We start from the raw sequence: 25457 nt of genomic DNA, 5'->3' as shown, positions 1-25457 counted from the left end.
TCTGGTGGTGTAGTGCCTAAGGCATTTGACTACTAACCAGAAGGCTGGCGGTTCAAACTCACCAGCCACTCCTCAGAAGGAAGAGGGACAATCTACTTCTGTAGTGATACTGCCTCGGAAATCCAAGGAGGGGTCTCTATGAGTCGGATCCGACTGGATGGCAGTGAGTTTGGATTTGGTTTTTTTTGTTTTTTGTTGTTTTTTTTTTTTAATATATATAACATACACATACACATTACATATGTATGTACATATGTGATATATGTATATCAGTTCCTGTCAGTGCCTGCCTTCAGTGGGTCCCCATTTCACTAAATAAAGTCTAGTCTATTCCTTTCTCTCTTCTTACTCATCACCTTCAGCCACTTGGCTTTAGCCACAGTGGTCTACTCACGGTTCTCTAAATATGTCACATTCTCTCTCAATTCAGCCTCTTTGAACTTAAATGTGTCCCCACACCACCTTAGCCCCAGCTCCTGGCCTGGCTGACTTTTTCTCATTCTTCAAGTCTCAGTTTAAATATCACCATCTCAAAGAAACCACCCCCACTCTTGCCTAACCTATTTAAATTCCCTCATCCCATTATTTCTCATCACATCTCCAGACTTCTGATAATACTCAGCACCATGTCAGTGTTTGTTTGCTCATTTGCTTATTGTATTGTCTTAGCTTCCACACTAAACTGTGCATTTCTCCCTCAGCAGTTCCATGACTAGTTTGTTTCCTCCAAGTTTTCTCACCTAGTACCTAATACAGTCTCTGTCACATATTATGTACTAAATGAATAGTTGTTTAATAAATAAAGCACTTGTTGTTGTTGTTAGGTGCTGTCCAGTTGGCTCCAACTCTTAGAGATCCTATGTACAACAGAACGAAACACTGCCTCATCCTGCATCAGACCCACAATCTTTGCTATCCCTGAGCCCATCCTTGTAGCCACTGTGTCAGTCCATCTTGTTGAGAGCCTTCCCCTTTTTCAGTGACCCTCCACTTTACCAAACATGATATCCTTCTCCAAGGAATGATCCCTTCTGACAACATGACCAAAAGTTTGGCCATTCTCACTTCCAAGGAGCATTCCAGGTGCACTTCTTCCAGGACAGATTTGTTCGTTCTTCTGGCAGTCAGTCCATGGTACTTTCAGTATTCTTCACCAAGACCACAACACAAAAAAGCATCAACTCTTCTTCAGCCTTCCTTATTCATTGTCCAGTTTCATATGCACATGAGGTTATTGAAAACACCATGGCTTGGGTTGCATGCACCTTAGGCTTCAAAGAGACATCTTTACTGTTCAGCACTTTAAAGAGATCTTTTGCAACAGATTTGCCTAGTGTAATACGTTGTCTGATTTCTTGATTGCTGCTTCCATTGGTGTTGATTGTGAACCAAGTAGTATGAAAACTCTTGAGTGTCTGTTATATGCAAGGCCAAAAGCTGGGTGCTTGGGGGATGTGGAATGTGTGAAATATCATCTTTACCCTAAAAGAATTTAGGTTGGTAGGAAAATCAGAGGTAGACACAAATAATTTTAAGATAGGGTATATTAGATTCAAGCAGATAGGGAATAAAAATGGGCCACAGGAGCAACTGAAAGCAAGCAATTCAGCACAGCTGGCAGAGTGGAGGGTCACAGGTGGGGAAAGACTTGGAAAATTGCTAACAGAGGAAAACAGAGCTGGTATTGATGCAAAAAGTGAGAGTAATTAATTGTTCATGCAATCAACCATGGGTAACCTAGAGGGCATTTGGTGCCTCTGTGGGCCAGGCTTGGGAGAGCCATGTGGAGAGGTATCTGAGCCCAGCTGCTATGGCCAGTGAGGCAATCAGAAGGAAAATGCAGCTGATGATGCCTTGTCCAGGAAGAGGTTGTTGTGCCTTTGTCCCTGGGGCTCCAGAGTGCTTGAAACCATACGTGTTTAATGAGTTCTGACATCCACTGGCGAATCAGGTGGAATTTTCATGGCTCACCCTCCAATGCCCCTGGCAGCTGGGGCAGGTTCTGCACAACAGTTTTCTTTAGGTTTCTGCTTCCTCCCTCCCCTCCAGTTTCTCCTAGAAGTGTATTATTTGTTTAAATTCCTGGTTAAACCAACCTCTGGTGCTCCTGGGACAATCTGCACTCAACCTTTCTCTCCAAAAGGCAGCTGGCTTAGCAGAGTCTCCTTTTCTGCCTTTTTTCCTAGCCCTTCTGGACACCCTTCCAGTCCTCCTGGTGCATGTAGGGGGTACCTAAGTGAAGTGTTCACTCTCAAGATCCTCACTTCCTGTAAGGGTCTACAATAGTCAATAACCCAGAGGAGAAGAGGTTCACTTATAGTGTAGCAAAAACAATCCTGAAGTTTTCTTTGCAGTTTGCTGGCTAGAATCAAATGTCTTTCTGGAAGGCATTTGTCAATTTGTCATACTAAGATGGCTTGTGTGATGCTATGATACTGGAAGCTATGCCACTAGTACTTCAAATACCAGTTAGATCACCCAGAGTAGACAGGATTCAGTAGAACTTTCAGACTAAGACAGACTGGGAAGAAATGTTATGCTATCTATTTCTGAAACTTAGGCATTGAAAATCCTATGGATCACAGAATATTGTCCAAGACTTCAACCCTATTACTTTGGATACATCATAAGGAGGGATTGATTGTTCAGTGGAGAAAAACACCATTTTTGGTAAGGAAGTCCAGCAAAGGGGAAGGAAACCCTCACTGAGATGGATTAGCACAATAGAGGAAACAATGGACTCAAACATACTGAAAATCATGAAGGTGCCGCAGCACTGGACAACATTTCATTCTGTTGTACATGAGGTCACCATGAGTTGAAGAAAACTCTATGGCAACTAACAACAATCTGGAGGAAGGAAATACTTCCAAAGGGTGCATGTCATTGTGAAGAAAGGTAATGCTACTTAGGGGGCCTGAGGATGTAACACAACTGGCAACCTGAATGCATTTGTGAAAGGATTCATTTAGAATGTTTTTGTTTTTGTTTGTTTCTTTTAGATTTTTATTGTAGCTTGGGTGAAAGATTAGTGCAAATTAGTTTTCTTTTCAACAATTTAAACATATTTTGTTTCATAACATACATAGCAATCCTCTCAACTTAACAGCGCTCTTTCCACTTCCTGCCTGGTTTCCCCATTTCCATTGTCTGTCCTTCATTCATGCCCCTTCTTGCCTTCTTAGCTTTGGTTTTGGGCAAAAATTGCCCATTTGGTTTCAAAAGGTTGATTGCACTGAGAAATATGTTCCTCCCTAGTGTTGTTATTCACTTTATCGGCCTCTGTATTATTTGGCTGAAAGTTGATTCCCAAAGAGCGGATTCAGTTCCAGGATTGAAGGGTGTCTAAGGGCCACAGTCTTAGGGATTCCATCAGTCTCTATCAGCCAATAAGTGTGGTCTTATGATTTTTGAGTTGTGTTCTACATTTTTTTTCTCCATCTCTGGACTTTCTATTGTGATCCTGATCACAATAGTCAGTAGTGGTAGCTGAGTATAATCTAGTTCTGGTTTCAGGATAGTGGAGGTTGTGATTAATGTGATCCACTAGTCCTTTGGACTAATTGTTTTTAGAGGCATTGTTTTAGAGGCTGAGATAATACATAAAAACTAATTAGCACAGTGGCTGCCACATGGTAAACAACCACATGCTGCTAGCTAGTATTGTTACTACCATTATTATGTCTAATAGAATTAGTAATAATATACTATTATAACTACAATTGTGATTACTACTATTATGACTATTGTTACTAATGTTAATATTTTTACATAGCCATGGAAATGGAAATCTCCATGGTAACTAAGCCAAGACTGGATCTTCCTGAAACACTTATTCATGTATTGGCTAAGAGGACTTGGAGAAGGGGTGGGAAGAAGAGAGAAGAGTCTACATGACTGGAAGTGGTTGGAGGAGAGGAGTTTCAGAAAATGGAAATAGAGGAAAAAAGAGAAATAGCAGCTTCCATGGAGAGTAAAATGTGGATACTGAATTTTTATGAAAGTGTGTTGAGTGATATCCATATGACTGTCCTCATATCTCTTTTTAGTAGACTATGCATCAATTGCTTCTAGGAGGATATTAGATGTGATAGCATTAAGATCAGCCCCAATATGGGTTCTTGACTAAGGAGGCCTAATGACAGATTAGTACTCCAGAGCTCCAAGAAGTTATGTGACTCATTGAAGATCTCACAGTAAGTAAAAAAAAAAAAAGGTGCCAGTCCCGGAATTCAGAGTAACAGAGACAGGAGTTGACTTACCCAAGCCAGTACAGTAGATATCAAACAAAGTCAAGGCTAGAACCCAGGCCACTCATCTTGTGACACTGCTTTTCAATGGCTTTACCCACAGGCATGAGTAATGTAGGAATTTACTTTAACATCTGGAAGATATTTTTGTTTCCATACCTATAGGACCAGCAAAACCTTGACAAAGAATTTTGCTATTGAGATATTGTATTCTAGACTCAGCTCAAGAAATGCTATTTTTAGTGAGGATAAAAGAAGATAGTTTGTGAGAAGATAAATAGGAAATGGAATGTCTTGTGCCCCCATGTCAATGTAGGAGTGAAAATGGAGATGATTTCTACATAACATAGACCTACTTCTTTAACATTAATGAGGAGCATTAATTCTTTCAGGTATTCATCCACTTTTTCATTCAGAAAATACTGAGGGCTAGCCCTATGCCAGTCACTGTGCTTAGTATTGTAGAGACAATGATGAACAAGATGAATGTGCTGCCTGCATTTATGGAATATAATACAAGGTGAGGGAGATAAACAACAACAATAACACTACAGTAAAAGAAGTGCTACTTTGAAACTTTGAAAATTGCTATAATGAAATTATCAGAGTGCTGTGAGAGACACTATTGGTGATTATGCTGTTTTAGGTTAGGGAGTTAGAGAGTCCCTTCTTTCAAGAAGGTGGAATTTAAGATGAGATCTGAAAGTGACATCTATGCAAAGAGGTTAGAGAAGCATTCCATTCCAAACCAATGCCCTCAAGAGGCAATAAGCTTGGAGTACTCCTGGAATAGTCAGAAGGCCAATACAGCCAGAACTGAGAGTTGGATATAGAGATTGAGTTTTATGAGGTTGCAGAAGTAGACAAGAGCCACTTTCCATCCAGGTTGAAGAATATAAACAAAATTCAAAGAACAATGAATATCCATTAAAGCATCTTAAGCATGGGGCTGGGAAGAAATGATTTAATTTGCATTTTTCAAGATTTCTCTATAAAGAACAGATTATGAAAGGGCAAGAATGAGGCAAGGAGAAATTATTAGCATTCTGTAGCACTGTTCTAGGCAGCAGACGTCAGTTTGGGACCAAGGTAGTGGTGGTACAGACAGTTGGTTTGGAGATAGCATTTTGAGATAGATTCTACAAGACTTGATTGATGGGCTAGATGTTGGGCATGAGGAGAAAAGGCAAATCAGGAGCAAATGGGTAGATAGTAGTGCCATTTACAGAGATGATAAAGCACAGATGAAGAACAGAATGCTAGGCTATGAAGTGTTCTTGAGAAGGAAGACTATGAAATATCCAAGTGGAGATGTCAAGTCAGCCACTGAATACACAATTCTAGAGCCCAGGGAAGTGGCCCAAACTGCATATCTAATTTAAGAGTCATCAGCCTGTAGATGATATATAAAGCCATGGATGGTAGGCAAGTTCATCCAGGGAGAGATGAATCAAATCCCCTTGCAAGAAATGGGTGGACATTTCATTCTGCCAGAATTTAAGCCTGTTGTTGTTGTTATGTGCCGTCAAGTCAGCCTTGACTCATAGCGACCCCTCCTTGGGTTTCCGAGGCAGTACCACTACAGAAGTAGGATTGCCCAACCTTCCTTCTGAGGAGTGGCTGGTGGGTTTGAACGGCCAGCCTTCTGGTTAGCAGTCAAGTGCCTTAGCCACCATGCTACCAGAGCTCCCGAATTTAAGCCTAAGTCCTAATAAATTTTGAACTCTAGCTTTTTCATAGATAAATTGCCCTCTGCTGCTCTGAGTACTCTGGACCTTCAAAGTTCACATGATTAAAATATAGCAATATCTGAAAACTTTACATAGAGAAATCAGAAAATGCCCAAGGACACCCAGTGTATAAGATGCTTGGGCATGACTTTTAGTGCAGTCCATCATAAGAAGGGAACTTGACCACTTGAGGTTCTTATGTCTCACTTCCTCTCTTCAAAGCATTGCATGGGTTTACATATACATAGGTAGTATTTGCACTTGATGAAGTATAAATACACTGATTTCTCTGCTGTTGACAAGCCCATTTTACCATTAACTGCCTCCTGTTTGCTTAGTAGGAGCTCTGGTAGCATAGTGCCTAAGGCACTTGACTACTAACCAGAAGGCTGGCAATTCAAACCCACCAGCCACTCCTCAGAAGGAAGGTTGGACAATATACTTCCATAGTGATACTGCCTTGGCAACCCAAGCAGGGGTCGCTATGAGTCGGGGCCAACTCGATGGCACATACCAACAACAACAACAGTTTGCTTAGTGGAGAAAGCCTGACACAGAACTATTCCCTGCCTCTAACTCAGAGTGACAAAGGTATCAATATCAGTAGGTGTAAGAGATGGTCAGCTCACCTGACTTCCTTGGGTTGCACAAATGGTTAAGCGCTTGACTACTAGACACAAGGTTGGTGATTCAAACCCACTCAGAGGTGCCTCAGAAAACAAACCCAACAATCTGTTTCTGAAACATCATAGCCTTGCAAATCCTGTGGCGCAGTTCTGCTCTGCACACGTGGTGTCACTGTGAGTCAGAAACAACTCAATGGGAACTAATAAAATCAAGATAGGTTGGGAACTTCTTAATTTTTGTCTTCTCTTGCTTGTATTTTTAGTTCTTAATATGGTATCTGCCTCACAGTAGAAGTCAGTCTAAATGACTAGAAAATTAGGCCTCCTAATTAGCTTCTCTCCTACTGTGCCACACATCACTCCTCATACTCTGCTACACACACTTCTTCTAGTTTCCCAAAAACTCCAAACTCATTCTGACCTCAGGGCTTTTGAACTTACTATTTCCTCTGCCTGGAGCACACTTCCTCCACATTTTCCTGTAGCTGGCTCTTTCTTGGATTCAGATTTCAACTCAAGTGTCATCTTCCCAGAAAGGCTTTCTCCAACCTCCTGTGCCTGGAGAAGGTCTCCATTCATTCCCATCCTGTCCTCCTACTTTATTATCTGCATGGACAGTATTACTTTCTGGAATTATTTTTTATTTATTTGTTTTTCACTTTGTGTCAATTTCCTTTCACTAGAACAGAAGCTACTTGAGGATAAGGCCCTCATCTGTCTCATCATTCTGTAACCTCATGGCTCAGCACCTAGAAGACACTCACTCAACAAAAACTGGCTTAATGAATAAAGGTAGCATTTGGACTCTCGACTGTATGCCAGCTAACCTACTTAAAGCTTTACACTTACCTCATTATACCCTCATTATATTCTCAGTATAATACAGCTAGTTGCTGCCAAAGCCAGAAACCAAATCCAGGCCTTTCTCTTCACTACCACATAGCTTTGCAGAACTTTGAGAAAATGGATTAAAAGTATAATAAAATAAGATAAACTCATTGCCATCGAGTCAGATCTGACTCAGAGTGACCCCTACTTGGGTTTCCAAGGCAGTATCAGTATGAAAGTAGATTGCCCAACCTATACTGGAAATATTTTCCATTTTAAACCTCTCTACACCTATCTGAATATACAGTCAATAATGTCATCCATTCGTTCATTCATTCATTCATTCAAGAAATATATACTGAGTATCTTTTCTGTTCAAGACATTGTACTAAGGGAAGGGGACTTCCAAACTAAGGGGCCCAAAGGATGTGTTCAGTTCTTTATTTACTTACCATTCCAACAAATAAGTAATGAGCACCTACTATATGCCAGTAAGTTTTCCAGTATCTAGTCTAACTAATCTCTCTCCTTCTGCATTGATGTGGTGCCTGTTTCCATCTCTCTACCATCTAATGTTCTTATCTCTGCTTCCCTATTGCAAAAAGTCTTCTCCCTACAGCAGAAAATATTGCCACAGTTGGCTCTGAGCTTACATCATCACAGCCTAGTGATGACAAATCAAAGAAAAACTACTATGGCCTCCTGTTTTCTGAATTATAAATCCCAGAAACAAGATTTTGACTGGCTGAGATTTTGGTCATGTACTTTCCTTGGACCAATCACTGTACCCAGAGTAATCTGGCACTAGGAACATCAGGCCAGGATTACCTGCCTTCCTCTGTACAAAGTAGCCCTGTCAGAATCACATGATTGGAGCAGCAATGAAGCAATTTCCCAAAAGAATGGGGTGTTGCAGGAGAGATGAGATAGTAGATGTTCACGATCCTTCTCAAACTGCAGTAGTTCATCAACTAACTGCCCACCAGATCCTTAAGATTAGAGATATTGTCTCTCTTCTTCAAAACTATGTCCCCCATGCTGAGGATGTATTAGTGACTCAAGAATTATCTATAGAATTGATTAAAAGAATTGAAAAGAAATAACATTTATTATTTGAAAAAAGTTCTTTGCAATATAATGTATTTCATAATGGATAACTAAATGTTACCGTTATACCACACTATTGTTGAGGACTGTTGATCTACAGACTGAGAATACTAACACTTAAGCTACATAACGTGCACAATTTCCATGATGATTAAATGCCATTAGATAATGAAAGGGCTTTGAAAAGTATTAAACACACAAATACAAGGCATTTTGTTGTTAATAGTCAGCTAAGAAATGAATGTTCAGCAGAATTATCTAACTAGACTCTTACAGGGCTATGGCAAAAAAAATGAAACTTTGTAGAAAAAGTTTCAAATGGCAAGAAATACTTAGGCAGCAAAATACAATTTTCTAAAATGATAGGTTTGAAAAGAATGAATCAGCAATGAATGTTGGTGCAAAACATTATTTAAGAAGTCTGGACATACTCTTGATTAAAGATATTTTTGAGAACAGCTCCAACAGAAATAATAAAATTCTAGGCAAGAACCTGTTCGCTTAACTCTCCTTGTGAACCTGAGCCCACAGCTCCATCAAGTGCCCTTAACCTCCTTTAAGACATGGCATGTGTATATTCATTTGAGTGCTTTAGGTATTTTCAATCTAGGTTAGGTGTCATCCCCCTGGTAAAGGACAAATGGAAAGGGAACCAGACTTCTGTCTGTAGTTCAAGACTAACCAATTCTATTAACAATGTGAATAAGTTAAGGTCCAAGTAAACTGCTATCATGGAGACAAAATACAGCAGCATAGAAGCTTAGAAGAGAAAATCTGTATCTTTCACATAGCCTTAAGGTGCGAGGGCTGTCTAGGGCAGGTAGGATGTTCCACAAGGTCATCCCAAGTCATAGGCTGGCCAGTTGGCTCTGACATGATCAACAGTGGTTTTCATCTCTGAGTCCAAGGTGACCTTATTTTAAAGAAAACCCACTCATATTGGTCCTAATTTAATCACATGGTCACACATGACCACAAGGAGAATTGGTCACTGAAATCTCTAACTGAGCAACCATTTGCCTACAGAATACTTAGGGCAAGTGGGTGGCATTTCTAAAAGGAAAAGCAGACTATGGGTAAGCCAAAACCAAACCCATTGCCATTGAGTTGATTCCTACTCATACGGACTCCATAAGTCAAAGTAGAATTGTGCATAGGGTTTCCAAAGCTGTAAATCTTTATAGAAGCAGGTTTTCATCTTTCATCTATCTCCCATGGGTCCACTGGTGTGTTGAAACCACTGACTTTCTGGTTAGTAGCCAAGCATTTAACCACTGTGCCATTAATATGGCACTATGAATACTGGGGGACAAAATAATAGTCTCCATCTAAGGCACTTAACTGCTAACCAGAAGGCTGGTGGTTCAAACCTACTAGCCACTCCTTGGAAGGAAGGTTGGGCAATCTACTTCCATAGTAATACCACCTCAGAAACCCAAGGAGGGGTCACTATGAGTTGGGTCCAACTCAATGTCACATAACAACAACAACAACCATAGCAAGTATGTATTGAGTCCATCCATATTTGAAGTATTGTGGGAAATCCAACTGTAAATAAGACAGTGGTCTGCTTTCCAAGTGTCAGTATACATTCTCACATGAGAAATAACTTTCACATAAAGTGGTGTATGACAAGGAATACATAGAAATCCAGTGTTATGAAAGAATAGGGAACAGAGAGAATTTAAGGAATATTTTTAGGAAAGGCAAGATGTGAAATCAGCCCTTACAACTGGATAAGGATTAGTGCAAACTGGAAGTTGGAGTTTGAAGAAAGGATTTGGGAGGGGGAGAAAGGGCCTTTAGTCAGTGCAAAAGGAAGAACTTGCATCCAAGCCAATTATTTTCATAGCTGTAGCCCTCCAAGAACCATCATGCAAGCTCAAATAAATGAGCATAAGTGGGCTGATACTATTGGATATCTCCACAAATCCATTCCCTCCTACTTTAGTGATGAGAATTCTAGCTTTTAATTGAGCATGTTATCCTTCTTATCATTTTATAGAGCTATATACAGTCATATGATCAAGTTTTGGCTGATGGGAAATGAAAAGAAGGACTGTATGCTACTCTTTCTGAAAGGAAGATTTTTGTTTGAGACTTGCTCCAGCCTAAAATAAAGATGTCATGGCTAAAGCTCTGACAGCCATTTTGGATCAGAAGAATGAGAGTCAACACTAAAAACGACAGTGCAGAGAAGTGGAATCAGCCTGTGTCCCTGGTAACTCTGTAGAATCACCTTATTGGAAAGCTCTGGACCACCTATCTCTGGATATCTTTAAAGCAAAAGAATAAGACTTTATATGTTTAAACCACTGTAATTTGGTGTTTTCTCCCACATGCAATCACACTCAGTCCTAATTAGCACAAGTAGTTTTCAAGCCCCAGCTGGTACTATATCAAACTTAATGGTGGACTAAGTTAAGCTAACAATCAGTGTATTCGATTCTTATTGCTACTGTAACAGATCACCACCAATTTAGCTTCACAAAACAACACAACATTATCACTTTACCATTCAGTAAGTCATAAATCTAACACAGGTCTTGCCAAACTAAAATCAAAGTGTTGGTATGGCTCTTACTAGAACATCTAGGAGAAAATCTAGTGTGCTTCTTGCTTATTCAGGTTATTGTCCAAATTTAGTTCCTTACAGTTGTAGGACTGAGATCCCTTCCCTTTGTTTTCTTGTTATCTATTAGTTGGAAGTCTGCTACAAGCTTTTAGAGGCTACCCTTATTCCTTGGCTCATGGCTTCCTTTCTCCATCTTCAAACCAGCAACAGAGAATCAAGTCCCTATCATGCTTCAAATCTCCCCTGTCTCTTCTTTCTCCTCACATCTCTCTAATCAGTCCTTCAGCTTTCCTCTTCCACTTTTAAGGACCTATGTGATTATATGGGCCCACATGATCATCCAGGATAATCTCCTTGAGCCCTAGTGGCACAATGGTTAAGTGCTTGACTGCTGAAAGGTCTGGGGTTTGAATCTACCAGCTTCTCTGTAGGAAAAAAAGGCCTGGCAATCTGCTCTCATAAGGTTACAGCTTAGAAAACCCTATGTGGAAGAGTTTTACTCTGTCATATAGAGTTGCTAAAGGATCTCTAGTGGTGCAGTGCCTAAGGCATTTGACCACTAATCAGAAAGTTGGTAGTTCAAACTCACCAGCTACTCTGCAGAAGGAAGTCTGGGCAATCTACTTCTGTAAAGATTTACCACCTTGGAAAGGCAAAGGGGGTTACTATGAGTTGAAGTAGACTCAATGGCAGTGAGTTGGGTTTGGTTTTTGTAGAGTTGCTAGGAGTTGGAATCAACTCAGCAACAACAAAGTTCCTTTACCATGTCATGTAACATAATCATCAGTTTCAGGGATTAGGGTATTGGCTTCTTTGGAGAGCCATTATTCTGCCTACTACTATCAGAGAATATGAGGTTTCCTTGCATCCTATTTTCCTATCAATTTAAGATCTCTGTCAATTGTCTTCTTCATTTACAAGTGCAATGACCCAGGGGGCAATATACTCTGTACACTCAGGGTTCTTTGTATCCCTAACACAGACAGGAATCCTCCCCTCCTCTAGTTACCAATAATCATGCAGTTTTTTTCCTGATCCCTCAAATATAATTGGGGCAATGTTCCAACTCTAAAAAAGACATCTGTTGTTGTTATGTGCCGTTGAGTTCTATGCTACCAGAGTTTCTGAAACATCTAGTAGAAGTTGAAGGGACCTGGTTGCAGGCAAGTTTGTTAAATGCTTGGAATTTTCTTCGATAGGTGTGGAGTGTGAATCAAGGTTAGGGCCAGGGTCTCCCTCTAACTTTCCTCAAAGCCACAGACTCAAAGAGCCTGGACAACGCTCAAAATTACGTATGTCTACTGAGAGTGGAGGAGCTCTGGTAGCATAGTGCCTAAGGCACTTGACTGCTAACCAGAAGGCTGGCAGTTCAAACCCACCAGCCACTCCTTGAAAGGAAGGTTGGGCAATCTACTTCTGTAGTGATACCACCTTGGAAACCCAAGGAGGGGTCACTATGAGTTGGGTCTGACTCAATGGCACATAACAAAAACAAAAACAGCTGAGAGTGGGTTGCAAAGAGCCAGTTCCTTACAGATTCTTTCAAGTTAAATTTAAAGATAGATTGAAAATTGTGTGTATCTTACACAGGCAGAAATTTCAGAGGGAAGAGAAAAGAAGGAACAAATGCCCCTCAGAAAAGTTGAAGAAGATAGATACCCCAAAACTTTCTGTGGGAGTAGGGAAAACTCACCTGATGGGTAGTGCTTTTCTTATAAACTGACTGTACCTGATGTCTTTTCTCCCTCATACATATTAGGGAAGTCAGGCATCACTCTGGGAGGTCACTGGAAAGTAAGCTCCAAGGACCTTGTCTATCTTCTTTTCTTTACCCTCAGCTCTCAGAGTACTGTTTAGCACAGAGTACTCAACAAATATATATTTGTATGAATAAATGAATGATTGATTGATTATTGGCACCCAAGTCTTTCTCTAATCTTTCTACCCCTGAATAGTGTTGCCTTGCCTACTAGTTCAAAGCTTATGCTCTGAACTCAGACGCAGATCCAGGTCTCACCTCTGCCATTTATTCTATCAACATGTTTCTTGGGAACCTAGATCTGAGTCTGTGTTTATCTGTAACACGTAGCCAATAATGATTTGGCTTTGTGATGGTTGATGGAGATAACAGATTGAAAGTGCTTAGAGGAGTTCCCAGCAGTTAATGACTATTAGTTCTCAATGGTAGTTCAAACTCTTTGTTCCTGAAATAGTATCCCCATGATCCTCAAACTTAATTTCTAGCCTACATGCCTCTGCTTTTGTCAATTGGTTTGTCTCTTCAGCATTTTGAACGTATGTGAGGTGTATGCACACACGCACACATATACACAAATATTACAGATATCAAAGCCAATTTAAATGTTGTCTTATCCAATTATTATGGCCCTAGTCAAGAGTCAAGAATCTTTGGTGATGCAGTGGTTAAACTCTTGACACCTAACCTAAAAGTTGGCAATTCAAACCTACCTAAGGCTCTGTAGGAGAAAAGACTTGGTGATCTGTTCCTATAAAGAATACTGCCTAGAAATCCATATGGGGCAGTTCTACTCAGATACATGGGGTTGCTATGAGTTGAAATCAACTCAGTGGTACCTAATAACAACAGTGAGTACTCATCTCTCCTCTTTTAAATTCTTGGATGCTGATTAAGTCACTTTTGCATTTATCAATACCAATGCCTACCACAGTATCTAGCATAATACAAAACCCTAATACACTTCAGGTGGATGGATGGATAGACAGATGGAAAAACTAACTTACTTATGTTCTCGTCCAGCTCCAAAGGGAATTATGTATCTTTATAGTCCCCACTGGACCCCTGGATGGTACAAATGGTTAACATTCTCGGCTGCTAACTGAAAGGTCAGAAGTTCGATTCCACCCACAAGTGCCTTGGGAAAAAAAGCCTGGTGATCTACTTCTGAAAAATTAGTCATTGAAAACTCGATGGAGCACAGTTCTACTCTGATACACATAGGGTCACCATTAATCAGAGTCTACTCAATAGCAGCTGGAACAGTTCCCACTGGTCAGCACTGTGCTTTACTCATAGTAGACTCAGCAAATGTTGGTTGGCAGGGATAAAAGAGAAAAGAAACCAGAAAAAGAAAATCAAGACCAATCCCCACCTGGCTTCATTCTCCTCCCAGGGCATTCTGTTGAAAGGAGTTATTGAGTAGAGAAGCAGGGAGTTGACAGTCACTCTCTGGACTCTCTCCCAGGGCCTTTTTAGAACAGGAAAGTTAATTATGGAACCAGATTAACAGTTTCTTTTTTGATACAGTCAAAGTAAAACCAGCAGGATGCAATTTAGTTCTTCCCCACTTTCCAAATAGCAGCAAATTTTCATACAAAACAAAGAGACACTTGAATTGCAAATTACTTAGCAAATCAGCTAGCAACCCCAACGGAAGAATATTTTTGCTACTTTCAAAACCAGCTATTGCCTTTTCAGTTTTAACCATGTAGTGGGACCTTCACAAAGGCCTGGGCATCTTGCTGTTGCAACTCCTGGCCAAGTAGGGAGGAGGAGTGATTCAGTGGGGTTTACTAGAATGCTCCAATGTGGTCTTTTTGCTCAGAATGTTTTTCGTTTTGGTAGACCTTCTCTAACTTTCAGGGCACCAACTCCGCTCATGGAATGACATTCTCTTATTCAGATGTGACAAGAGCAAATGTTTATGAAGGCAAAACTGTCTCCCCACTGCCATCAAGTTGACTCCAACTCATAGAGGCTCTATAAGACAGAGTAAAATTCATCCATAGGACCTCCAAGGCTGTAAAGTTTTATGGAAGCAGACTACCTCATCTTTCTCCTGGGGGGGGAGGGCAGGGTTCGAACTGCTGACCTTTTGGTTATTAGCTGAATGCTTTAACCACTGCACCACCAGAGCTCCTTTGTGAGGGCAGGGCAGGGGCATATGTAAATAAAGAAGGCAAAGGGGTATGTGTGTGTGTCTGTTAGGAAGTAGTAATCACTGAGGTAAACAAAGAACCTCATGCCCTATCTAACCATCCTTGTTATGAAGCAATGCTGGCTTATTGTTGTGTGTTATTAGACATGATTTTTCCTAGAAGATTGAAATCTAGATTCTTGTGAAATATCTTTCATTTTAGCTGTTGATATTTAATTTTGAAAAATTACCATCTATTGGCTGCATATGGCCTGTGGGCCACCAGTTTTACAACTTCTGATCTAGCTCCACTTCCTTTCTTGACAGATAGGAAAACTGAGGTGGAAAGAAGGAAATTACTTATAAAAGGTCACAGAGTGACCAAGTCTGACTCCTTATCCAGGGCTTGATTGATCACACCACACAGCCTCCCTCAAATCTCTGCCTCTGAAGGACACAGACCAGTTTCATTTTCATTACAACATTTATAAAATGTGTTATTTCTAATTTAAATAAGTATTTATTATAGAAGATTTGGAAGATAACATAAATAAAAGAAAAAGGAAAACAAAATCACATGTTGGTGCCATTTTATTTATGGGGAGTACTAGAAGCTGAGAGCTCTGGTGGTGTAGTGCCTAAGACATTTGACTGCTAACCAGAAGGCTGGCAGTTCAAACCCACTAGCCACTTCTCAGAAGGAAGACTGGGCAATCTACTTCCCTAGAGATACTGCCGCAGAAACCCAAGGAGGGGTCTCTGTGAGTCGAATCAACTCGACAGCAATGAGTTTAGGTTGTTTTATTTTTACCAGTTGCTGAGGTGGGAACCTACCTGGAAATGAGCTGTTTTTAAGACTCTGCCCACTGGAGGGGAATGTGACCTCTCAATTGGTGCCAAAAAGTTGGTAGGAAAGTTAGGACAGGGGTTAAAAATGCATACACTTACAGAGGCCAATAAGGGGCAGAAAGGAGCAAAGTTCACCGATAAATAGTGAAAGAAGCAAAGGAAGAGGATGAAGGAAGCAAATATGGCCTCCTAAGACATAGACACTACTCAGATTCAGCCCATTTCAGGTGAGAATGCAGACGTAGTGCTACCAGTCCTTTTGATATTTGTCAAGAGAACCTTACAATCTAAATTTTTATATAAACTTCTTCAATATTTAAACATAGCTCAATTTAAAATAAAAAGTGTGACTCAAACAAAGTACTTCAAGAAGTAGGATTTGCCCCATGACTTCCTCTTTGCAGCCTCTGATGAAACATGCACTGAGGGTAAACCAGGCATCTGTCAGGTCAGTGAGACGCCGGGCAGAGAGTTTGTTTTTGATCAGTCAGGTTCAGACCAGCAGAGAGGGCAGTCATGGAGCTGACCAGATCAAGGGAATGACATTGAGGAAGCAAAGGTCATGCATGAATTTTTAGGACAGCAGTCAGAGAGAGCTTCCACCTCAAGCAGTCTTTCAGTCTGCATGTATCCTTGAGGGAGATGACCTTCTACTCATTTCTAAAGCCCCTACTGTGACATTTTATATTGTGTAGGGTGTGTGTATATGTATTTCTGTATAATCTTTATTTTGTTGAAATCATATAGATAATCTTGTTGGTAACTCTATTGACTATATTCTCCACTACAGAAAAGTTTAAAGTCAGTAAGGATGCAATGAGTGTGTCTTTTTTATTTTTTCCCCCCATTTCACTGAATCAGAAATTGGTAGACTGGAATGGCAGAAGTTTTGTCCAAGTCCCTTAACCTGTCTTTAAGCCTCCATTTCATACTTGGTAAAATGAGAATTATACTACCTGCCCTACCTTCCTATATTAGTGACCATTTTTGGTTAGAAGAAACAGAATACTTAACTCAAACTAGCTTAAGAAGCATGAAATTTATAAGTTTATAACAAGACTTGAAACACCTATTGATGAAGATCAAAAAGCACTGCCTTCAGTATGGATTACATCTCAACATAAAGAAAGCAAAAATCCTCACAACTGGACCAATAAGCAGCATCACAATAAATGGAGAAAATACTGAGTTGTCAAGGATTTCATTTTACTTGGATCCACAATCAACATTCATAGAAGTAACAGTGAAGAGATCAAATGACATGTTGAATTTGGCCAATCTGCAAAAGACCTCTTTAAAGTGTTCAAAAGCAAAGATGTCACTTTGATGACTAAAGTGCACCAGATCCAAGCTGTGGTACTTTCAATCACCTCATAAGAAAGCCAGACAATGAATAAGGAAGACTGAAGGAGAATTGATGCTTTTGAATTACGCTGTTGATACATATATAAACAGAGAGAGAGAGAGAGAGACTACTCCAATGACTGCCAGAAGAAGGAACAAATCTGTTTGGGAAGAAGTTCAGCCAGAATGTTCCTTAGAAGTGAGGATGGTGAGATATCATCTTACATACTTTGGACATTGTCTTAGTTCTGTAGTGCTGCTATAACAAAAATAGTACAAGTGGATGGCTTTAACACACAGGAATTAATTCCCTTGCAGTTTAGGACTAGAAGTCTGAATTCAGAGTGCCGGCTCTATGGGCCGAGTGAAGGCCTGTCCTTGTGCTTCAGCTCTGCCTCTTGTTCTAGGTCCACAAGAGCTGGAGGTCTCTCCTAACTCATGAAGCTGATGGCTGTTGAGGCTGACAAACCCAAGATCAGCAGATAAAATGGCATGATCACAACAGCAGCAGGTAACATGGCATGCCACTGGTTCAAGTCCAGAAACTGGAGATGAAGACTCAGCCAAATGCAGGACTCAAAATGTGCCAAAAAGTTAGAGACATTTCTCAAAGCCTCTCTATAAATACCGGCAGCAGGCCACACCCCAAAGACAGGTAATTAACTGCTCACAACAGATTCCACCATGGAGTTGATTACACCACATGCAATCTCATCGTGGAGAATAACTACATCCAGTTGCCAAGCCATGCAAAATCACAGCCCAGCCAAGTTGACCCACAACCTTAACCACTAGAGACATATTATCAGGAGGGACCAATCTCTAGAGAAGGACCTGATGCTTGATAAATTAGCAGCTCAGAGAAAAAGAGGAAGATCTTCAATAAGATGAATTGACAAAGTAGTTCCAACAATGGGCTCAAACACAGCAATGATTGTGAGAACGAAAAAAGACCAGGTATTATTTTGTTCTGATGTACATAGGGTCGCTATGAGTTGGAACCTTCTTGATGGCATCTAACAATGTTAGTTCAAACAACTGAAAAATTCAAGCATGTCATTAATAGCTGAATCCAGTAGTTCAAATAATATTGGGGTTTGTCGCATTCCTCTCACTCAAAACCATGGTTTTGATTTCCCATGTTGGCTGCCAGACATACATCCTTACCATTCCAAGTGCAGTAGAAAGACAGCTTCTCTTCCCCTACATGTTCAACACAAGATTCAAGACTGACCTTCAAAGTCTCAAATTGGGTTCCAGAATCAATGTGGTAAAGGAGAGGGAATGCAGTGAATGGCATAGGCCCGTGTGCATTTCATAGACAGTTAAGCATTTAATTAGGGGTCTATGGGAAAATGTTTTACATTCTGGAGGGTGGCAGATAAAGTAGGAGACCTTACTTGCCAGCCCTATAAACAGTTCCCAGGAAAACAACTGCCTGGAAAAATGTCTAACCTGATGTATGGAGTTTGTTTAACACTGGAACCATCTAGCTGGAAAGAAAAGGGCAAAGTATTTGATTACTGCCTGACACCAAAATGAGATTGTACATTTTGAATTTATGTTCTCTTCCTGTTTCTTGCAGGTTTGCTTTGACAAGGGGATCAGTATTGACTGTTGATGCTTATTTCAATGAAAGCAATACTGTGAAAAGTAAGTAGTTTTTCCTATTACTTATTTGTTCTAAGATATGGACTCCTTTCTGTGCCAAGATGAGTTTATTAAGTTTTTATTCCTTCCCCTAGACCATTAACCAAAACCAAAAAAGACAAACCCCCTGCCACTGAGTTGATTCTGATTCATAGTGACCCTATTGGGTTTTCAAGACTGTAAATCTTCACTAAAGTAGATTGCCCACAGAGCAGTTGGTGGGTTTGAACCACTGACCTTCTGGTTAGCAGCCAACTGCCTTACCCACTATGCTATCAGAGCTCCTAAGGGGAGGGGGGTTATTAAACTACTATTCCCTCTCCCAATCCATTAAAATAAATATCAACTGGGCTCTTGGTAAATCAGATGCCAAATATACATCTTAAATTTTCTCCATTCTACATTCCCAAGTACAACATTGAGATTGTCAAGGGCATGTCACTTAGAATGTTTTCTTGTATGTGAGTAACATAAAACATAGGCCAAAGGTAGCTTAAATAATATGAAAAAAAATTACTAGCTTTCACAGGAAGTTTTTCTGAGATAGGGATGCTTCACAGTTATTTAACGTAATAGCTCAGTCATGTCAACAAAATCTGGATTTTTACATCTTCAGCAGACATCTTCCTACTTGTCTCTTTTTATCACCAAGGAAAGCCTTTCCAGAAAGCTCCAGGAGACTTCATATCCCATTGGCCAGAACTATACCACATGCCCTTGCTTAATACAATCCCTGGCAAAGTGGATGAGACCACCACGATTGGCTTAGACCAATCACAAGTTACTTCCTGGAGCTAGGGATAGAGTCCCTGTCCACTGAAGCACAGGGGCTCATAGAGGAAGGTGGATATCTGAAGATATTAAAGTCTTGTTAGAAAGGGAAAAGGAAAGATGAAAGGCAATCAATAGCATCTTCTATGGGAGCTCTGGTAGCATAGTGCCTAAGGCATTTGACTGCTAACCAGAAGGCTGGCGGTTCAAACCCACCAGCCACTCTTCGGAAGGAAGTTTGGGCATTCCTACTTCCGTAGTGATACTGCCTCGGAAACCCAAGGAGGGGTCGCTATGAGTCACGGCGACTCGATGGCAAATAACAATAACAACAGCATCTTCTATAAGGCAATACCATTTAGATCCCAGCAATGCTTTCTCTAAGATGAAAGCTTAAAAAGGTGCCCAGGTTCCAAGAGACTATGTACTCTATCACTCACTGCAGAAAAAGTAAAAAGCAAGCCTTTGTTAATCTCTCCCCAGGTCATGGGTAAAATTAAAAGAATATTTTAAAATACTTTTGACTCTGGATTTAAAACCCAAGGCATTATCATTATACCATATGCGACTGTTTCTCCAATTTGCATAATTATAAACTCCCCTTCAAAGAGTAAACATCACTGCCAACTCAAAAAAAAAAAAAAAACTACAAAGCAGTATTAAATATGCATTGCTAATTTGACTTTCTAATTTGTCTGGGATCTTCACACAGACGTGCACAACTCCACAGATACTGAAGTACTTAATAAAACTTTCCACCTGCCTGAAAAGAAATCAACAGGAAAATGAAAGCTAAAAACCAGTTTTCTAGCTAAAGAATTTGAATCAATGCCTGGAAATTACCGGTAGCAGTTGGTTCTATTCAAATAACTCTTGAATTCATTATTCTGTGCATTGACACCATCATTGGAGTATAAACGATTGTTTCACACAACCAAATGAAGATAGTGTTTCCTCAAATACTTTTATTTGGTTTTTAGCATCACCTGCATGTTGTAGGTGATCTTACAGTTGGACATTTATAGGAAATGATTTTAAAAATTCAGAAAGATTTTCTTCTCCTTTATTGATCTTTCTAAAACATCCACACTAATTCCTCACTTGGCCATTGAAGGTCACAGCTATTGTGCAAAATATGTTACCTAGCCAAGGTGGAATATTAAACTATTATTATATACCTTAATTAAGATTATCAGTTAACCCCAATGACAACTGGGATACAGGATACAGATGTATATGCACAGAGAGAAGTCTTCCTGGAGTTATATTACATATATACATATATGAGTGTGCATTTATATATGATGGAGATACATATTGTACATACATGCAGAAAACACACACATTACATAATTTGCTCCAAAACACACCAGAAAGATGAGATTTTATTTCTTTTTCCATAAATAGTATTTATTTGCCTTTTCCATTTTCAAAGATGTTTTCTGTCATATCACTCAGGGTTTTAGCGTGTACTCTATGTGCATATATATTCATAAAGTACATCTTCATCTCTAACTAAATAGTAAAGCTTACTTTTTACCTTAAAGGGACTATGAATAGAAGTTCTTTTATACACACAACTGATTGTCTTGCCCACCCCTCTGGTCAGCCACACTTTTGAGACTATGAGCTCAGTTCTTTCCAGCTGTGACATCGTATGATCCACAAGTCTCCAGTGAACAATCAAGATTGGAAAAATAGTTGGAAAGTTCTGCTGCCCAGTCACGAAAAACTGAGCGAGAAAATTGGTTGTCAACCTCCTCCTCACCCCATTATATGTGCTAGCAATAATATTGAATGAGTAGGAGTTTGGATAACTTCTTCCTGTCACTTTGGGTCATCAAGTCACTTAAAGAGGGATTTTGTAGGATTGGAGGATTGTAGAACCTTTCTCCTAGCCTGGGAGCTGTGGGGCTTCACTGTGGGAAGGAAATAAGCCTTTAAATCCTTCCCTTGATCTGGGTTCAGAGATGGAAGAAAGTTCAGATGCAGTTTCCAAGAAAGTTCTATACTTAATAAAGGGCTATTTGTTACTATTTTAAAATTATTTATGTATTTATTTACATAATTTACACACATGATAAAAGCATTTTAATGCATTATGGATATTTAGGAGTTCTGGTGGTATAGTGGTTAAGGCTTTTTGGCTGCTTGCCAAAATGTCAGTGGTTCAAACCCATCAGCCACTCCATGGAACAAAGATGAGACAGTCTGCTCTGTAAAAATTTACAACCTTGGAAACCCAATGGGGTTGCTATGAGTCAGAATCAACTCAGTGGCAGAGAGTTTGGTTTGATATTGGTTTATGGATATTTAGTGAAAATTAAGCTTTCTGTAGACCCCATTTTTAACACCTCCACTCTCCTCCCTTAAATCAACCATGTTGTATATATGTATATCTGTATGAATATGTGTATGGGTATCACTTTTATTTTTTAATAACCCAAATGGTATACACACTGTTCTACATCTTGGTTGTTTTCACTTATTATTTCTTGTAATTGGTTTTATATTAGCACACACAATGCTTTTTCATTCTTTTGAATGATGACATAAATCTACAGTTTGAATACATCAAAATTTATCTAACTCTTCCCCTAAAGATGGATATTTAAGTTGATTCCAGTCTTTGCTCTTGTAAACAATGCTGCACTAGATACATCCTTTAGAGAATTATTTTGGAAAGCATTTGCCTTTCACTGTTAGTGCCTAATAGCTGGTTTTCTATTGAAGAATTGAAGAATCATTTAGTCATTGCTGAGGCCAGGTTGAATAAAAGAGATATAATCACTTTCTATACTACTCCTATTAATTCTTTGACAATAAAATACCAGTACTTGGTATTTTAGTCAAATAAGCTCCTGAATGCTACTAAGTCACAGTATTGTGTGACTTTCTTGGAAGGCTAGAGAAACTCAGTCTCTATATTCCATCTTTGAATTTCCCCATCCAGTCCTGAGACACAAGAGAAAGAACTCTGCCATGGACTAGATATGAGACCTTGGATTTATTGAGATGGCATGGGTGGTCTTGAACAATGGCAGCATGGTGTGGTGAAGGAGCATCAGCTTTTGGGCCAGTTCATCTGAACTATGTGAGTGATTTCCCAATTGAGACATTGTTTTGAGAAAGTGGAGGGATGGGTGCTGTCCAGGCACAAACCTGCTCTCTCAAGGGGTGTTCTAGCATCTCTGAATCTCTTTGCATTTCTGGTGTACTATCCTCACTGAGACTGTATGGCCTCTAAGGTCTCATTCATGCCATGCTTTCCCCCACTTTGTCATTTCCTATCAAGAATCTGGATGGGGCTAGAGAGTCTGTTTCTGGCATCTGGCTTTGTTTTGTTTGATCCCATCTTGTCAGATCACTTGACGCTCACCACATATGGTAATCTGCCCCATTTTCTAGTCTTCCCTACTGCCTACATGTGGTAATTATTAACACTTGCCCAATTTGTGCCCTTTTGAAGACACATGTTTGCTTTGATTCTCAAATCAGTATTCTGGCCAGAGTGGCAGACACACATGAAATCTCAGCCACTGAGACTTTGACTGGGTAAGATTTGTCAAGTGTGGAAATATTGTTATAAGAATACCAATGACTAGGCTGACTATTCTTCCCCTTATACCAAGTGTCACAGCAGGAAAAATTCCTTAATAATGACAACTATAACAGCAGCAGCATTTGAGTTTCTATTCTATCCCTGAGTCTGTGTGAGACAATAGAGCATTGTGACTAAAAATATGAGTCCTGCAGTCATTCTAACATGTTTGGAACCCCAGTTCTATTATTCATAGCTATGTTACTCTAGTACATGTCTTAACATCTCTGAACATCAATTACATTATCTACAACACAGAGTGTTGAGGGAATTGGTGGTTCAGTGGGTAGAATTTTCACCTTCCTTGCAGGATACCTGGGTTTGATTCCCAGCTGCACAGCCATCACCCATTCGTCAGTGGAGACTTGCCTTTTGCTATAAAGTTGGATAGGTTTCAGTGGAATTTCCAGATTAAGATGGGCTAGGAAGAAAGGCAATCTACTTCCAAAAAACAGTCAGTGAAAACCCTGTGGGTCACAACATCAGATCCACAACCAGTCATGAGGATGGTGCAGGACTGGCTAGCATTTTGTTCTGTTGTTCTATCAGCTTGGCAGCAGCTAACAACAACAACACAAAAGAGCAATATGTATACTCACTTGTAGGGCTAAGGAGCTCCAGTGGTATAGTAGTTAAGACATTTGACTGCTAATCAAAACATCAGTGGTTTGAACCCACCAGCCACTCCATGGAAGAAAGAAAGATGGGGCAATCTCCTTCCATAAAGATTTACAGCCTCGGAAACCCAATGAGAGTCACAATGAGTTGGAGTCAACTCATTGGCAGTGAATTTGGTTTTCTGTTGTTGTTGTTGTTGGGCAATTGTGAAGATCAAATGAGGTAACCTGTGGAAAGTATTTAGCTTAGTACCTGGTTCACAGAAAGCACACAGTACAGATTGGCTGTTGTTGTAGCTGTCTTTGCAAAATTAATTTTCCTTATTTCATAAATGTGCAAACAGGTAACCAGAGAAGATAAATAACTTTCTCAAGATCAAAAAGAGCAGAACTGAGATTTGAACTTAAGTCTGTCTACCCCATTAATTCTTCAAATATTTTTTGGGTGCCTCCTATGTTTCAAACACCGAGAACAGAACAACAAGCAAGCAGGTCACAATCCTAGCCCTCACTGAGTGTGTAGTCTAAGATATCACTCAGCTCCTTGCCATACTTATGATCCCTTTCCTTTGTAAATGACACCCCAGGGCATCCCTCAGTGCTCTTGACAGTAACTATAATAGCTAATATTATAGGATGATATTTGGTGCTAAGGAGTCCCTGGGTGGTGCAAACAGTTAATGAACTTGGATGCCAACTGAAAGGCTAGAGGTTCAAGTCCACCCAGAAACTCCTGGGAAGAAAGTCCTGGCAATCTACTCCTGGGAGGGGGGCAGATATCAACCACTGAAAGCCCTGTGGAACAGTTTTGGTTTGACACATATGGGATGCCATGAGTTAAAGCTGACTCAATAGCCACTGGTTTACTGGTGGTTATTTGGTGCTCATTTATATTCTCAACAGCCCTGTGCAGCAGCTATGATTATTATCCCCATTCTACAGATTAGAAATCTGAGGCTTGCAAAAAACAGAAAGACTTGTCAAAGTCATGTGGCTATAAAATGATGTAGCTGAGATTTGAACCCAGAACCAAAGCCAGAGCCAGCTCACTAGCACAGTTCGTATTGTTTCCAAGGAGTCAAGGTGACTTGTGACTGGAATTGGAGCTAGAAAAACAAAAGGGTATCTTACTGCTACAGCTAATATCTGATCACACGTGGGATGTGTCCCTTTTTTATTCCCTAAGCTCCTATTAGGAAAAAAAAAAAAAAAAAAACACTGCCATTAAGTCGATTCTGACTCATAGCAAACCCCATTGGGTTTCCGAGGCAGTAAATCTTTACGGAAGTAGAATGCTCAGTCTTGCTTCCATGGAGAGACTGGTGGGTTTGAACCACCAACCTACTGGTTAACAGTCAGATGCCTTAGGCACTATGCTACCAGAGCTATAGATACCTTCAAACTCACTATTATTGAGTCGATTCCAAACCCTAGTGATGATTAACACAGAGTAGTACTGCCTCATAGGGTTTTCAAGATAGTAAATCTTTACAGACACAGACCGCTTCATCTTTCTTACACAAGGCAGCTAGCGGGTTCAAACTGCTGACCCTTTGGTTGGCAGCTGAATGCTTCAACCACTATGCCACCAGAGCTCCTACAGACACCATCAA

This window comes from Orycteropus afer, unplaced genomic scaffold (genome assembly GCF_000298275.1).
Source record: "Orycteropus afer afer isolate SDZICR_OR568_19922 unplaced genomic scaffold, OryAfe1.0 scaffold00454, whole genome shotgun sequence".
Classification (NCBI taxonomy): domain Eukaryota; kingdom Metazoa; phylum Chordata; class Mammalia; order Tubulidentata; family Orycteropodidae; genus Orycteropus; species Orycteropus afer.
This window is presented reverse-complemented; position numbering follows the sequence as displayed.